Raw genomic sequence first — 15851 nt, forward strand, 5'->3', positions numbered from 1 at the left:
AGCCCATATAGACTTGGTGTAAAAGGCAGCTGCATTATAATGGAATGACTACATGGTTTGGAGTTTCAGAACTTGGACCTCAATCCTATCCATTCTCTTACTAATTCTTGTGACTCTGAGAAATTTATATATACATCAGAAAATATATATGAGGAAAATTAATGAACTATGATGTCAAGTAGACTTATGTCCAAATTCCATTTTTTCCAACTCATAAGTAATAATGATTTGGGGAATTTTTATAGGCTACTCAGAGGTTCACTTTTTCTGTCTCCAAATGGGGAGTAATATCCATATTATAGTGAAAATGAATTTAGAGAGATACCAGTGAAAGCAGAAACCCAGTGAACTCACAACAGGTGCTTCTTCCATCAGTCAACTTTGTGCCTTGAACCTCTGTAAAGTATAGATTATGAAACCTTTTAATTTAGAGGATTAAGTTAATTTCTGCAAAATTTCTAGAATGGTAATATATTTTTTATATTTTTATAGGAGCTGAATATTTTCTATTTTGTTTTAAAGGATATTTTCACAGCAAAAATTAGACGGATGCCTAACTGATTGAAAAATAATTCTTGCATAGATTTAATAGGTATTTATTTGGAACCTATCATATGCCAGGCACCATATTAAGTACAGAGAAAATAGTGATAAACAAGTGAGATACCTCCCTCTGTGCTTTGTGAATCTTTAAATGGGACAGACATATTAAAGGCAAGAAAAAATGAGAATGAATAAATTCAGGTTGTGATGGGCTATAAAATGAAACAGAGAGAGAGAGAGAGAGAGAACTGTGGGAATAAAAGAATGTGCCATATTATGGTTAGATAGGCTTCATAGACATCATGCTTGAAATGGAGGGAAGCTAATGATGCAAAGAATGGCAGAAAGAGCATTCTGGGCAAAAGGAACATCACATGAAGAAGCCGTGAAGCGAGAGAGAGTTTAGAATTTGACATGTTTAAGGAACTGAAAGAGGATCAGTGTGCCTGTGGTTTAATATGCCAAAAAAGATAGAAGACATAAAACTGAAGGACTAGGAAGAACATATTATTCTGGGACTTGTATGCTATAGAAAGATTTCTGGGTTTTACTTTAAATGCAGTGGGATGCTAATGAAGGATTTCAAGTGAGCAAATGACAATCTTATTTATATTTGAAGATTTTGTTGCCAGTAAATACAGAATGGACTGAAGGAAGGCAAAAGAGAGAAGAAAGAAGAAAATTAGAATTCTTGTTTCACTAGTCCAACAGAAGATGATAGTGACCTAGACCAATATGGCAGCAGTGAAGATACAATAAACAGGATTTGTTTATGGATTAGCAAAGAAGAATAGGGGAAAGGGAGAAAGAAGATGATTCCTAGATTTGCACCATGGACCATCTGGACGGATGGTAATATCATTCAGTTCATTCACTGAGGTGGGAAAAACCTGAGGATAGAGTGAAGGGTATATTTGGATCAGAAAACCTAGACATATTAAATCTAATACAGAGATTTCAAATAGGTAGTTAAATACTTTCTCTTGAACATAAAGTTTATAGTGATTTTCATATCTATGGATTATTCCTAATTTACTAACTAGTGAATCCCTCACATTTCTTATTAAATCTGAAAAAAAATGTATGAAAAGGGTGGGATCTCTTAAGAAAATATCTATAATATTCTGTGATATAAATATTACTTATTTTAAATTTTTATATTAAGGAGTTCTATACAGTATAATGGGATTCATGAAACTTCTGTTTTATACCCATATCTGCCTGTAAATTTGTGACTTTAACCTTATTTTATCTATATCATCTTTTAAATCCCTTAATCAAGACTCAATTGAATTCAGTTCCCTTCCCTTCCTGCTCTTACATCTTAAGAGTATATGATTTTGTCTTCCCTCCTTCTTTCCTTCCTTCCTTCCTTCCTCTCTCTCCCTTTCTCTCTTTCTCTTTCTTTCTTTCTTCTTCTTTCTTTTTCTTTCTTTCTTTCTTTCTTTCTTTCTTTCTTTCTCTCTCTCTTTCTCTCTTTCTTTCTCTCTCTCTTTCTCTCTCTCTTTCTTTCTTTCTCTCTTTTTCTTTTTCTTTCTTTTTCTTCTTTCCTTCCTTCCTTCCTTCCTTCCTTCCTTCCTTCCTTCCTTCCTTCCTTCCTTTCTTTCTTTCTTTCTTTCTTTCTTTCTTTCTTTCTTTCTTTCTTTCTTTCTTTCTTCACACACACAATCTTACAATGTACTACATGATTATAGTATATATAATCACATGAACTTTGTGATTAGTACTTTGGTAGTGAAGTAAGTATTCATAGTATGAAATTTGGTATAAAGTAAATATATCTGAGAACTTAATAAAGAGGTATAAGAACAACAAATACAAAGTTTCTCAATATCAGTTAATTCCAATTGGGAAGATCAGAGAAGTTGTTCAACATTATGCAAATTGTAGAGTCAGGATTGTCTCTCTGATCAATTTAATTCTAAAATCTGTGCCATTAACTATTATATACTACAGATACTAAATTTACAGTAGTCAGATACAGCTAGATCTGCAGTGAGTTCTAATTTTCTCCTATTCTTATATGTGTTTGTGTGTCTATCATATGGACTAAAAAGTTTTATTTGGCAAATATTGAATCCACTCTATACTCTCACTGTAGAATATAATCACTGAAAAATCAAAATTGTGTTAAAAGTCAACACAGCTTTAAGTTTTGATTTCCGTATCTACAAAAGTTATGTTTACTTTATTCCATATTTATAAGAAAAATATATACATAAATGTACATAATTTGAGTAGAATCTAAGGCATCTTGTAAATACATAGACATACACATATATGTGTATACACATATACATTTTTTCCAAACATATTCCGATGTGATTGACTATATAGAATGCACCCACATGGGTGTGACACTTGAATTACTGGTTATTGCAAACTGACTGTTTAATTTATACCTCCTGGATTAAAATAGTTTCTTCAAGGGAGAGCGAAGTATTTGAACTCTCCATAGGACCCAGTACATAAGCTTTCTTCATCATGAATTATCAAACAGGTCATTAATTAACTTCTTTTCAGGTTATCTTTTTCAGCATTATAAGAAAAACAATTAGCTAAGTATAAACTGTGTATGCCAGTAGAGAAGGTTTAACTTGTGATAGCAAGAAAACCAGTAGAATAGGGAGAAGCACATTTTAAATAGATGGTACTGTGTGATCCAGAAAGTCATATTAATGTGCTGACAAAATCTATTTACACTAAAGTTTTATAAATGCAGAAATTGGAATGAATATATTTTGTACATTTAAAAATGTTACTTTGCATGAAATAAAATTTATCCTGGAAAGTGTAGACCATATCTTCACCATGTCTATGGCCTATCACTGATATTTTGTCTACCAAAAGCCTTTTGCTTCCTCTTTTCCCTCCCTCAGAGATATTATAGTTATGTTTACTTTATTCATGATTATGTTTATTTAACATTCTTTAGACTTCTTTCAAATCTATTTATTAAACATAATGCTTTTTCAATGTCATTAGTCTATAGTCCATTTTTAAATATATAACACAAAGTTTCTAATCTTGAAATCTTAGACCACAATTAATGTGGAAGTCATTTATATTAAACTGGTTAAGTAACGAGAATGACAGAGAATAGTCTCTAAAATGCCTAAGAAAAAAGTACCTACAATTTATTGACATAGATAAGGTTTAAGGGCTTACCTTTACCTTTTTTTTTAAAGGTACGTATTAAAGAATGACCATCTTCTTAAGAGATAAAACTAAGGTTGATTATCATCCCTTGTTAATTGAAACCATTGCTCTTTTCTATAGAGTTTCATTTATAGCTAACTCCATGCATTTGTCTCCTAATTTAGAGTTGTCAAAACACAGGAAAGATTTATTATTTTCTGTTTGGCCAGAAAACAAAAAGTAACTTTTTTATATTTTCTTAAGTTTTAAATGGTATTAATATAAAAAGGAAGGGAAGAATTACCAACATTAATTGAGAGCCTAATTTGTGTGAGACATTGTGCTAGGAACTTTCACAATCCTTTTAGTTGCCTAGTGAATTGGGCTTTTAAATTCAAATTTTACAGTAAGAAAATCTAGAATGAGAACGGGAAAATTTCCTAAGGTCATACAGGTAACGTCAAAACATGGTTTCCTGATATCAAAGCCATTTTTCCCCATAGTATCTCACTACTTCTTCATATTTTTATGGCAATTTGTTCAAATAATTATTTCAAACAATTAAATTAATAATAAATTATGTTAAAATGTAGCTTGTATTAATTTACTCCATTATAGCCCTGTAACTCTCTTCTGTATCCCATGGTCTACCAGTCTTTCAGTACAAAACTTTTGGCTTCCTGAATTTAGAGTGTAGAATCCTGAGTAATCAAGAGGGGGCTCACCCCATAGTGATGCTCATCTTTTTCAGTGAAGTATTATCATTTTTTGAAAGTGGGTAATGGTGAGAACTAGATATTATCTTTAATTAAGATTAATTAATTTAAAAAACTGCATCCTCAACATTTATAACTAGCATGTGCTTTCATTCTCAGAAGTGTCATAGTTTAGAAAATAACTTGTATGTTTACCTTAGTCATAATAGAAGTATGCTCTGGGTGCTAGAGTACAGTACAGAAAAACAGCAAAAACAGACTGTGAGTCAAGAAAAGCTTTCTGAAAGGCACTGCCATCTTTAACTAACAGATAAAGGAATCAAGCTCAATAAAAGTTATGTGATTTGCCCAATATGACAAAGCTATTGCCAAGTGGAATCTTCATTTGTGCTTAAGCCTTTAAATTTTATAAACATTGTTCTATAGCAGTATGTAAAAATGAAGATTTTTAGTATAGGACATAGTTTAAGGCCTAAGTGTATAGCTATTTCCTATACCAAAAGAGAGTGTTAGTTCAAAGAGAATATGCTAGAATGAACTAAAGTATTAAAACCTTATTAATTAGCCCCACTGATGCGATTTCTATCAGAGTTCATGTTTACATCTGCAATTTTGTCTTTACATAGTTTATAAAACCATTTTATCTGTATACTGCTTTGCATGATGTCTTGAATAATGTTCTGTAGGAATCAGTTGGGTCCTGTGTTCCCAAATCGTATGAAGTTTCCCTGGACACTGTCAACTCTGTCAGTAGTGGTCAATGTAGAGTCTTGAGCAACTCTCAAGTAATTTTGCCAATTCTCCAACAAGGGTCAAAATCAAATCCCCTGTCCTGGATCAAACACTATAGTTACCTAGTACTTCTACTTAATATTGATGACACATTAGGCAAAAGGGACTCATGTACCCAGAGCAACACTCACCTTCCCCAAAGTCAGTGTCTTAGCTTCAATTGCCAGGGATCATGAGAAACTCCAGATACCCATTTCTCTTATTTCCTAATACTCGAAATATCATTAGCACTGTCTTCCTTGAGTTGTCTAATACGAATCACATTATGTTCTTTATACAGATAAAAATCTGTTTACAACATGAAGTCTCCAAGACTCCAAAGTCATGTTTTCATGTCTTGAAGTCTAATTTCAAAAGTTTCTCTATGTACCTTATTTTGTTCCTATCTCTCATGTCGCTTTACTTTTAAAAAATATTCTCACTGTCATTTTTTGCAATTGACAAACCATCAAATGCTTTACATATATAGTACTTTATCTGAATGCTTCCTTCCTGAATGTTCCTGCTTTAATGAAAATCTGTCTCCTGACAACACCAGTTCCTTGTACCCCTTTCAAGTACTGGTTGATTTTATCCCAGAGAAGCAGCACCATTCATTTCTTTGTTCATAACCCTAAATTTAGCATTACTAATAAGTGCAGTCTGTGACACACATCTCACTGTCTTCAACACCTTCTATTTTCTTTGTTCATTTATTAGTTTGTTGACTCCTAAACTCCTTTCCCCAATAGTGATGCCAGTCTTTTAGTTCTGCCACCTTTTCATTTACATCAGCTATTTCAATTATGTCACCATTAATGTAATTTCTTCCCACTGTACTTAAACTCCATAGTCAATCATTATAATCATCCCACTGCATATACCCTAAACTCTCAAAACTATTTCATTGTATTTTGTTACCTCAGGGAAAGCACAACACTGGCTAAATCTAATTTTTCAGTTATAATGCACTTGCACTATGCACGAAATCACACTGTCTGTTAACAAAGCAGGATGTAAAACAACATAGTAAGCTGAATTGGGCACTCATTTGCTTAAAACCGTCAAATAGTTTTCACTTAAATGCAAATGGGGCAGGAGTAACGTAAGCAAGAAGGAAGATGGTAGAAGATGAGGTCAGAGATACAGTAGGATGCTCATTTGTCAGAGCAATGTAGAGTACAAGAAGAACATCACTCAACCACAATGGCCTCCTTGCTGATTTTAAAATACAGAACCTGTTGTTCCATCTCAGAGCCTTTGAACAGATTGTTTTACTTCTTACACTGCTCTTTCCATTACCTCCTCAATTCTTTCAAAGGACACCTCCTCAATGAGGGCTAACCTAATTTAAATTTGCAAGTGAACTTCCTAAGGAATTACAAAATAAGGAATGTGCTTTAAGAGCCCACAGGGTTATGTTTCATTCACATCTCTGCCACTTCAAAGCCATGTGACAATTAACAGGATAAATTTTTAAACTGCACTGGGTGGTATTTTCTTCTTTTTTTTTTTGAAAACAATTTTTTTTAATACAGCAGGTTCTTATTAGTCATCAATTTTATACACATCAGTGTATACATGTCAATCCCAATCACCCAATTCAGCACACCACCACCACCACCACTCCCGTGGCTTTCCCTCTTTGGTGTCCATACGTTTGTTCTCTACATCTGTATCTCAATTTCTGCCCTGCAAACCAGTTCATCTGTACCATTTTTCTAGGTTCCACATATATGTGTTAATATATGATGCTTTTTTTTCTCTTTCTGACTTCACTCTGTATGACAGTCTCTAGATCCATCCATGTCTCAACAAATGACCCAGTTTCATTCCTTTTTATGGGTGAGTAGTATTCCATTGTATATATGTACCACAGCTTCTTTATCCATTCCTCTGCTGATAGGCATTTAGGTTGCCTCCATGACCTGCCTATTGTAAATAGTGCTGCAGTGAATATTGGGGTGCATGTGTCTTTTGGAATTATGGTTTTCTCTGGGTATATGCCCAGTAGTAGGATTGCTAGGTCATATGGTAATTCTATTTATAGTTGTGTAATGAACCTCCATACTGTTCTTTATAGTGGCTGTATCAATTTACATTCCCACCAACAGTGCAAGAGGGTTCCCCTTTCTCCACACCCTCTCCAGCATTTGTTGTTTGTAGATTTTCTGGTGATGCCCATTCTAACTGGTGTGAGGTGATACCTCATTGTAGTTTTGATTTGCATTTCTCTAATAATTAGTGATGTTGAGCAGCTTTTCATGTGCTTCTTGGCCATCTGTATGTCTTCTTTGGAGAAATGTGTATTTAGGTCTTCTGCCCATTTTTGGAATGGGTTGTTTTTTTTTTAATATTGAGCTGCATGAGCTATTTATATATTTTGGAGATTAATCCTTTGTCCGTTGATTCATTTACAAATATTTTCTCCCATTCTGAGGGTTGTCTTTTCATCTTCTTTAGTGTTTCCTTTGTTGTGCAAAAGCTTTTAAGTTTCATTAGGTCCCATTTGTTTATTATTGTTTTTATTTCCATTACTCTAGGAGGTGGATCAAAAAAGATCTTGCTGTGATTTATGTCAAAGAGTGTTCTTCCTATGTTTTCCTCTAAGAGTTTTATAGTGTACAGTCTTACATTTAGGTCTCTAATCCATTTTGAGTTTATTTTTGTGTATGGTGTTAGGGAATGTTCTAATTTAATTCTTTTACATGTAGCTATCCAGTTTTCCCAGCACCACTTATTGAAGAGGCTGTCTTTTCTCCATTGTATATCCTTGCCTACTTTGTCATAGATTAGTTGACCATAGGTGTGTGGGTTTATCTCTGGGCTTTCTATCTTGTTCCATTGATCTATGTTTCTCTTTTTGTGCCAGTACCATACTGTCTTGATTACTGTAGCTTTGTAGTATAGTCTGAAGTCAGAGAGCCTGCTTCCTCCAGCTCCATTGTTTTCCCTTAAGACTACTTTGGCCATTCACAGTCTTTTGTGTCTCCATACAAATTTTAAGGTTTTTTGTTCTAGTTCCATAAAAATTGCCATTGGTAACTTGATAGGGATTGCATTGAATCTGTATATTGCTTTGGGTAGTATAGTCATTTTCACAATATTGATTCTTCCAATCCAAGAACATGATATATCTCTCCATCTGTTGGTATCATCTTTAATTACTTTTATCAGTGTCTTATAATTTTTGGCATACAGGTCTTTTGTCTCCCTAGGTAGGTTATTCCTAGGTATTTTATTCTTTTTGTTGCAGTGGTAAATGGGAGTGTTTCCTTAATTTCTCTTTCAGATTTTTCATCATGAGTGTATAGGAATGCAAGAGATTTCTGTGCATTAATTCCGTATCCTGCAACTTTACTGAATTCATTGATTAGCTCTAGTAGTTTTCTGGTGGCATCTTTAGGATTCTCTATGTATAGTATCATGTCATCTGCAAACAGTGACAGTTTTACTTCTTCCTTTCCAATTTGTATTCCTTTTATTTCTTTTTCCTCTCTGATCGCCATGGCTAGGACTTCCAACATGATGTTGAATAACAGTGGTGAGAGTGGACATCCTTGTCTTGTTCCTGATCTTAGAGGAAATGCTTTCAGTTTTTCACCATTGAGAATGATGTCTGCTGTGGATTTGTCATATATGGCCTTTAATATGTTGAGGTAGATTCCCTCTATGCCCACTTTCTGGAGGGTTTTTATCATAAATCGGTGTTGAATTTTGTCAAAAGCTTTTTCTGCATCTATTGAGATGATCATATGGATTTTATTCTTCAGTTTATTAATATGGTGTATCACATTGATTGATTTGCATATATTGTAGAATCCTTGAATCCTTGGGATAAATCCCACTTGATCATGGTGTATGATCCTTTTAATGTGTTGTTGGATTCTGTTTGCTAGTATTTTGTTGAGGATTTTTGCATCTATATTCATCAGTGATATTAGACTTAAGTTTTTTTTTTTTTTGGTAGTGTCTTAGTCTGGATTTGATATCAGGGTGATGGTGGCCTCATCAAATGAATTGGGGAGTGTTCATTCCTCTGAAATTTTTTGGAAGAGTTTGAGAAGGATGGGTGTTAGCTCTTCTCTAAATGTTTGATAGAACTCACCTGTGAAGCCATCTGGTCCTGGACTTTTATTTATTTGAAGATTTTTAATCACAGTTTCAATTTCATTACTTGTGATTGTTCTGTTCATATTTTCTATTTCTTCCTAGTTCAGTCTTGGAAGGTTATACCTTTCTAAGAATTTATCCATTCCTTCCACATTGTCCATTTTATTGGCATAGAGTTGCTTGTAAAAGTCTCTTAGGATGATTTGTATTTCTGTGGTGTGTGTTGTAACTCCTCCTTTTTTATTTCTAATTTTATTGATTTGAGTCCTCTCCCTCTTTTTCTTAATGAGTCTGGCTAATGGTTTATCAATTTTGTTTATCTTCTCAAAGAACCAGCTTTTAGTTTTATTGATCTTTGTTATTGTTTTCTTTGTTTCTATTTCATGTATTTCTGCTCTGATCTTTATGATTTCTTTCCTTCTGCTAACTTTGGGTTTTGTTTGTTCTTCTTTCTCTAGTTCCTTTAGGTATAAGGTTAGATTATTTATTTGAGATTTTTCTTGTTTTTTGAGGTAGGCTTGTATAGCTATAAACTTCACTCTTGGAACTGCTTTTGCTGCATCCCATAGGTTTTGGATCGTCATGTTTTCTTTGTCATTTGTCTCTAGGTATTTTTTAATTTCCTCTTTGATTTCTTCAGTGATCTCTTAGTTATTTAGTAATGTATTGTTTAACCTCCACGTGTTTGTGTTTTTTACGTTGTTTTCCCCCTGTAATTCATTTCTAATCTCATAGCGTTTTGTGTGGTCAGAAAAAATGTTTGATAGGATCTCAATTTTCTTAAATTTACTGAGGCTTGATTTGTGACCCAAGATGTGATATATCCTGCAGAATGTTCCATGTGCACTTGAGAAGAAAGTGTAATCTGCTGGTTTTGGATGGAATGTCTTATAAATATCAATTAAATCTATCTGGTCTGTTGTGTCATTTAAAGCTTCTGTTTCCTTATCTATTTTCATTTTGGATGATCTGTCCATTGGTGTAAATGAGGTGTTACAGTCCCCCACTAGTATTGTGTTACTGTTGATTTCCTGTTTTTTTTTTTTTTTTTTTTTTTTTGCGGTTCGCGGGCCTCTCACTGTTGTGGCCTCTCCCGTTGCAGAGCACAGGCTCCGGACGCGCAGGCTCAGCAGCCATGGCTCATGGGTCCAGCCGCTCTGCGGTATGTGGGATCTTCCCGGACCAGGGCACGAACCCATGTCCCCTGCATTGGCAGGCGGGCTCTCAACCACTGCGCCACCAGGGGAGCCCTCGATTTCCTCTTTTATAGCTGTTAGCAATTGCCTTATGTATTGAGGTGCTCCTATGTTGGGTGCATATATATTTATAATTGTTATATCTTCTTCTTGGATTGATCCCTTGATCATTATGTAGTGTCCTTCCTTGTCTCTTATAACATTATTTTAAAGTCTGTTTTTTCTGATATGAGTATTGCTAATCCAGCTTTCTTTTGATTTCCATTTGCATGGAATATCTTTTTCCATCCCCTCACTTTCAATCTGAACGTGTCCCTAGGTTTGAAGTGGATCTCTTGTAGACAGCATATAATATGGGTCTTGTTTTTGTATCCATTCAGCAAGCCTGTGTCTTTTGGTTGGAGCATTTAATCCATTCACATTTAAGGTAATTATCGATAAGCATGTTTTTATGACCATTTTCTTAATTGTTTTGGGTTTGTTTTTGTTCATCCTTTTGTAGGTCCTTCTCTCATGTTTCCCACTTAGAGAAGTTCCTTTAGCATTTGTTGTACAGCTGGTTTGGTGGTGCTGAATTCTCTCAGCTTTTGCTTCTCTGTAAAGCTTTTGATTTCTCCATCAAATCTGAATGAGATCCTTGGTGGGTAGAGTAATCTTGGTTGTAGTTTTTTCCCCTTTCATCACTTTAAGTATATCATGCCACTCTCTTCTTGTTTGTAGTGTTTCTGCTGAGAAATCAGCTGTTAACCTTATGGGAGTTCCCTTGTATGTTATTTGTCATTTTTCCCTTGCTGCTTTCAGTAATTTTTCTTTGTTTTTAACTTTTGCCAATTTGATTACTATGTGTCTCGGCGTGTTTCTCCTTGGGTTTATCCTGTATGGGACTCGCTGCACTTCCTGGACTTGGGTGGCTATTTCCTTTCCCATGCTAGGTAAGTTTTCAACTATAATCTCTTCAAATATTTTCTCTGGTCCTTTGTCTCTCTCTTTTCCTTCTGAGACCCCTATAATGCGAATGTGGTTGCATTTATTGTTGTCCCAGAGGTCTCTTAGGCTGTCTTCATTTCTTTTCATTCTTTTTTCTTTATTCTGTTGTGCAGCAGTGAATTCCACCATTCTGTCTTCCAGGTAACTTGTCCGTTCTTCTGCCTCAGTTATTCTGCTATTGATTCCTTCTAGTGTATTTTTCATTTCAGTTATTGTGTTGTTCATCTCTGTTTGTTTGTTCTTTAATTCTTCTGGGTCTTTGTTAAACATTTATTGCATCTTCTCAGTCTTTGCCTCCATTCTTTTTCTGAGGTCCTGGGTCATCTTCACTATCATTATTCTGAATTCTTTTTCTGGAAGGTTGCCTATCTCCACTTCATTCAGTTGTTTTTCTGGGGTTTTATCTGGTTCCTTCATCTGGTACTTAGCCCTCTGCCTTTTCATCTTGTCTGTCTTTCTGTGAATGTCCTTTTTGTTCCACAGGCTGCACGATCGTAGTTCTTCTTGCTTCTGGGTGGTATTTTCTTGATGTGTATTTTCTTGTAATTCTTTTATGCTTCCAGTTTTGATAGTTCATATTTGTGCAAGAGAATACAGTAGTCATCTATAAAAATGGTAGCAAAATGTCAAGGCACTAACAGTTGTTAACTTTAGATGGAAAGAATACAGATTATTATTTTATTTTACATTTTTCAATGTTATTTAAATTTCAGAATCTTATATAACTGTAAAATGCTCAAATATATTTTGTAAATTCCAAGTCCCAGGATCTTGTCCTAATTCTATGACATTATATATGACTAATTTTAAGCAGTCATTTCAACTTTCCTGAGAAACCTATCCTCACCCATAAAATGAAGTGGTTTTATTGGTGCACTCTTGGGTTTCCTCGAGCTCTAAGCTCTGAGCTTAGGATCTGACTAAAAATACTGCACATAAGTGAAAATTTAAATAAAGAATAATTTTAAAGTATCGAACATACTCGTTAGTAATTGAGATTGACCTCTTCAGATAATTGGTCTAACTTACTGGGGATTTACTCAGTAAGCATTCTTGACCACTTGTAAGGAATTATTGGAAAGTAACATAGTTAGAACTTCAAGTGTTATGACTCTAACAGGGGATGGATGGCTAAGGAAAGAAAGTAATGCATTTTTATCATTAATTTTACAAAACCAACCCAAAAGCGGAAGACAATTCTATACCAAGATTATGCTTATAACACTAAAAACTTTACCAAATACCTGCTAGGAGAGGTATAACGTTTCCTCATCCCTTCTTATCACTTGCTCCTCTAGTGAACTATTGGGCAAAAAATGAGAGAAGATGCAAAAAACCCACTTTGAAATAAACCAAAAAATATGACTCCCTCACACTCAGGTGAATCTTTTGCTTGCTTGTTTCTTCTGTTTTGTTGTTGTTGTTTGTTATTTTTTCCAATAAGCAATTTTCCAAAGAGACAAGATCTCTGAGACTACATTCCTGTATACATTTTCTATTGCTAGATAACAAATTGTCCCAAATTCAGTGGCTTAAAACAACACATGTAATCTCACTGTTTTGTGTGTCAGGATTCTGGGCATGATTTAGTAGGGTTTTCTACTCAGGGTCTCATAAGACTGTAATTAAGATGTCAACAGGGCTACACTCTCATCTGGAAGCTTGGTTAGTGAAGAATACCCTTCTAAGCTCATTGAGATTGTTGACAGAATGCATTTTCTTGTGACTGAGGGCCCAGCTTCTCACTAGCTTTTGGTATGAAGACTGTCCTCAAGTCCTAGAGACTGTCTTCCATTTCCTGGCATGTGGCCCTATCCATAGAAAGTTCACATGACTGTTTGCTTCTTCAAGGCCAACAAGAGTATCTCATACTCCAGTCTCCTAAGATGGAGTCTTATACAATGTGATATAATCATAGAAGTAATATCCTATCACCTTTGCCATTTTCTATTGGTTAAAAACTGGTCATAGATTCCACATGCACTCAGAGGGAGAAATTACATAAGAATCTGACTCATTGGAGGATCACCATAGCATGTGTTCACTACAGTCCTCCAAGATGCCACAGATCATAGTTTTGGTTTGGAGAATATTAGAGCATTACAGAGAAAAGGAACTTAATGTGACATTGGGTCTAAATGCTAATATTTCAGAAATTGGAAAACGAGCAAAAGGAAATATGCTATAGCATGAAATCTCATGTTTTAGGTGGCAGAGCTGATTTTAAATCACAGTTGTCCTGAGACCCCCCACCCCCATCTACCCCTTAGATGAAGAGTCATTAAATTATGTCATTGAATTAATGTATTTTCTATGGTAATGTATCACTAGTTTTTCAATATACAGTCATCCCTCAGTATCCAAGGGGGATTGGTTCCAGGACCCCTGCAGATGTTTGAGTCCCTTATATAAAATGGTGTAGTATTTGTGTATAACAAAGCACATTGTCTTATATACTTTAAATTATCTCTAGATTACTTATAATACTTAATACAATGTAAATGCTATGTAATAGTTGTAAATACAGTGTAAATTCTATGTAAACATTGCCAGTGTGCAGCAAATTCAAGTTTTTCTTTTTGAAACCTGAAATTTTTCTCCAAAGGTTTTCAATTCACATTTGATTGAATCCCAAGATGAGGTACCTGTGCCTGTGGAGGGCCAATTTTATATTAATGGAAAATCGGGTTTCTAAATATAGCATTTTACTTCTAAACAAATTTTGGAGTACAGAAAATCAGTTCGTCAGCACTCATTTGTATTGCTGAAGGATTTTATTCTTGCCTGAACCTGAGCAATGAACATTTTAGCTATGTATTTATCCTACTATTATTGAAGACAAAGCTTAAGCACTAAAGTAACCATAGTTTAATTCTCCTTCATTTGACCTGTAGATAAACAGATGTTCATTATTTAAATATAATGCTGTAATAAGAAAATAAATTTATTCCATAGTAAGTATATTGTTAAAGGAATTGATGTTTTGATTTATATAGTTAAAATTTGATTTTTATGCCTTTTGAAACAGAAGTCATAATTTTTAGTAAGCAGTGAGGATGGCGACTTTAACATTATTACCAGCTAAGCTAAAAATGTTATAGTTTAATTTTTCCAGTGTTCTTATTTTCCCTCAAAAGCTTTTGTTTTTGAGTAGTTATCAACTATTGTGCAACAGGATAAGACCAGCCCACACTGGTTATTTGTCTGTAAGAAAGAGCTTTATTCTGTAGTATGTGGAAGGACCATCTTTCATAACAGAAAAGTAGCACATGGAAATGAACAAGCAATACACAGTCTTAAACACAGTCAAATTTAGGTTTCCCTGTATCAGTAAGTCATATGACTTGCTTAAATTTAGGATAGCTATAACCTATACTGTTGTCTCTGACTGAAAAAAACAGGGTCTTGTCTAGCTTACTGATCTAGAGAAGTTCTGTCTTCACCCAAGGTTCTGGTAACAATTTTGTCAAATAGTGAAAATGCACATTTTAGCTTTTTTTCTGTATGCTGAAACTCTCCATTCAAGGAATAAAGAAATAATACCTTGTATTTTTGTTTTATCTTCTAATCACAGGCATTCTTTTAAGTACCAGTAGTGGTCCCACAATTCTTTCTTTCAGAGTTAAGCAAATTCTTCTTTCCCTTTTTCATAGTTTCTGCTATAGTATGATGGGGAAAAAAGAAAAACATGGATAAACATTTCTCAATATGGTCAGTATTCAACATGTCTACACATTTTGATGCCTTTATTTAAAAAAAATATGTCTGTGAAAATCAATAGTGAGTTGTGTTTAATATACTCAGGTTACTCTCTTTACTAGATGTTATTCACAGTGATTTAACTGTCATGTTCCTGGCTTTCAGTCATATTTTGGAAGAACTATCAAAATCCATGCAGCAGATTCAAACAATTCTTACAATAAAATAAAGGAAATTAGCTTGAAAAATGTTAGAGAGATGTCACAAATAACAGCCATACACTCTGATTTAGGATTTAATGGTAAATTTAGCATGACTAGAGAGTTTTTATGATTCATTTCACTGGGATTGATTTGAATATTTAAGCACCTTTTTCTCCTTCAATGGAAATTATTTGTTCCTGAGAACCTTCACAAAAACAATTAGCTAGTGTGATTGGGAAGCATATGTTTACTGGCAGATGTTGAGACTTTAATCCATTGGTTGATGTAAATAAATAAGGAAAATTATAATTTTATTATAATTCTAAATATGAAAACATTAAATTCTGTGGCTCATTAATTGTGTAATTTAAATTTTCATATCAAGAACTATAAGTAAAAGCAGGCTATTAGTGGGCTAAAATTAAGATTTTATATAACATTTCATATCATTAGAATAAAAATCATTATTTTACTAAAATACCCAA

This window comes from Leucopleurus acutus (assembly GCF_964270905.1).
Source record: "Leucopleurus acutus genome assembly, chromosome: 5".
NCBI lineage: Eukaryota > Metazoa > Chordata > Mammalia > Artiodactyla > Delphinidae > Leucopleurus > Leucopleurus acutus.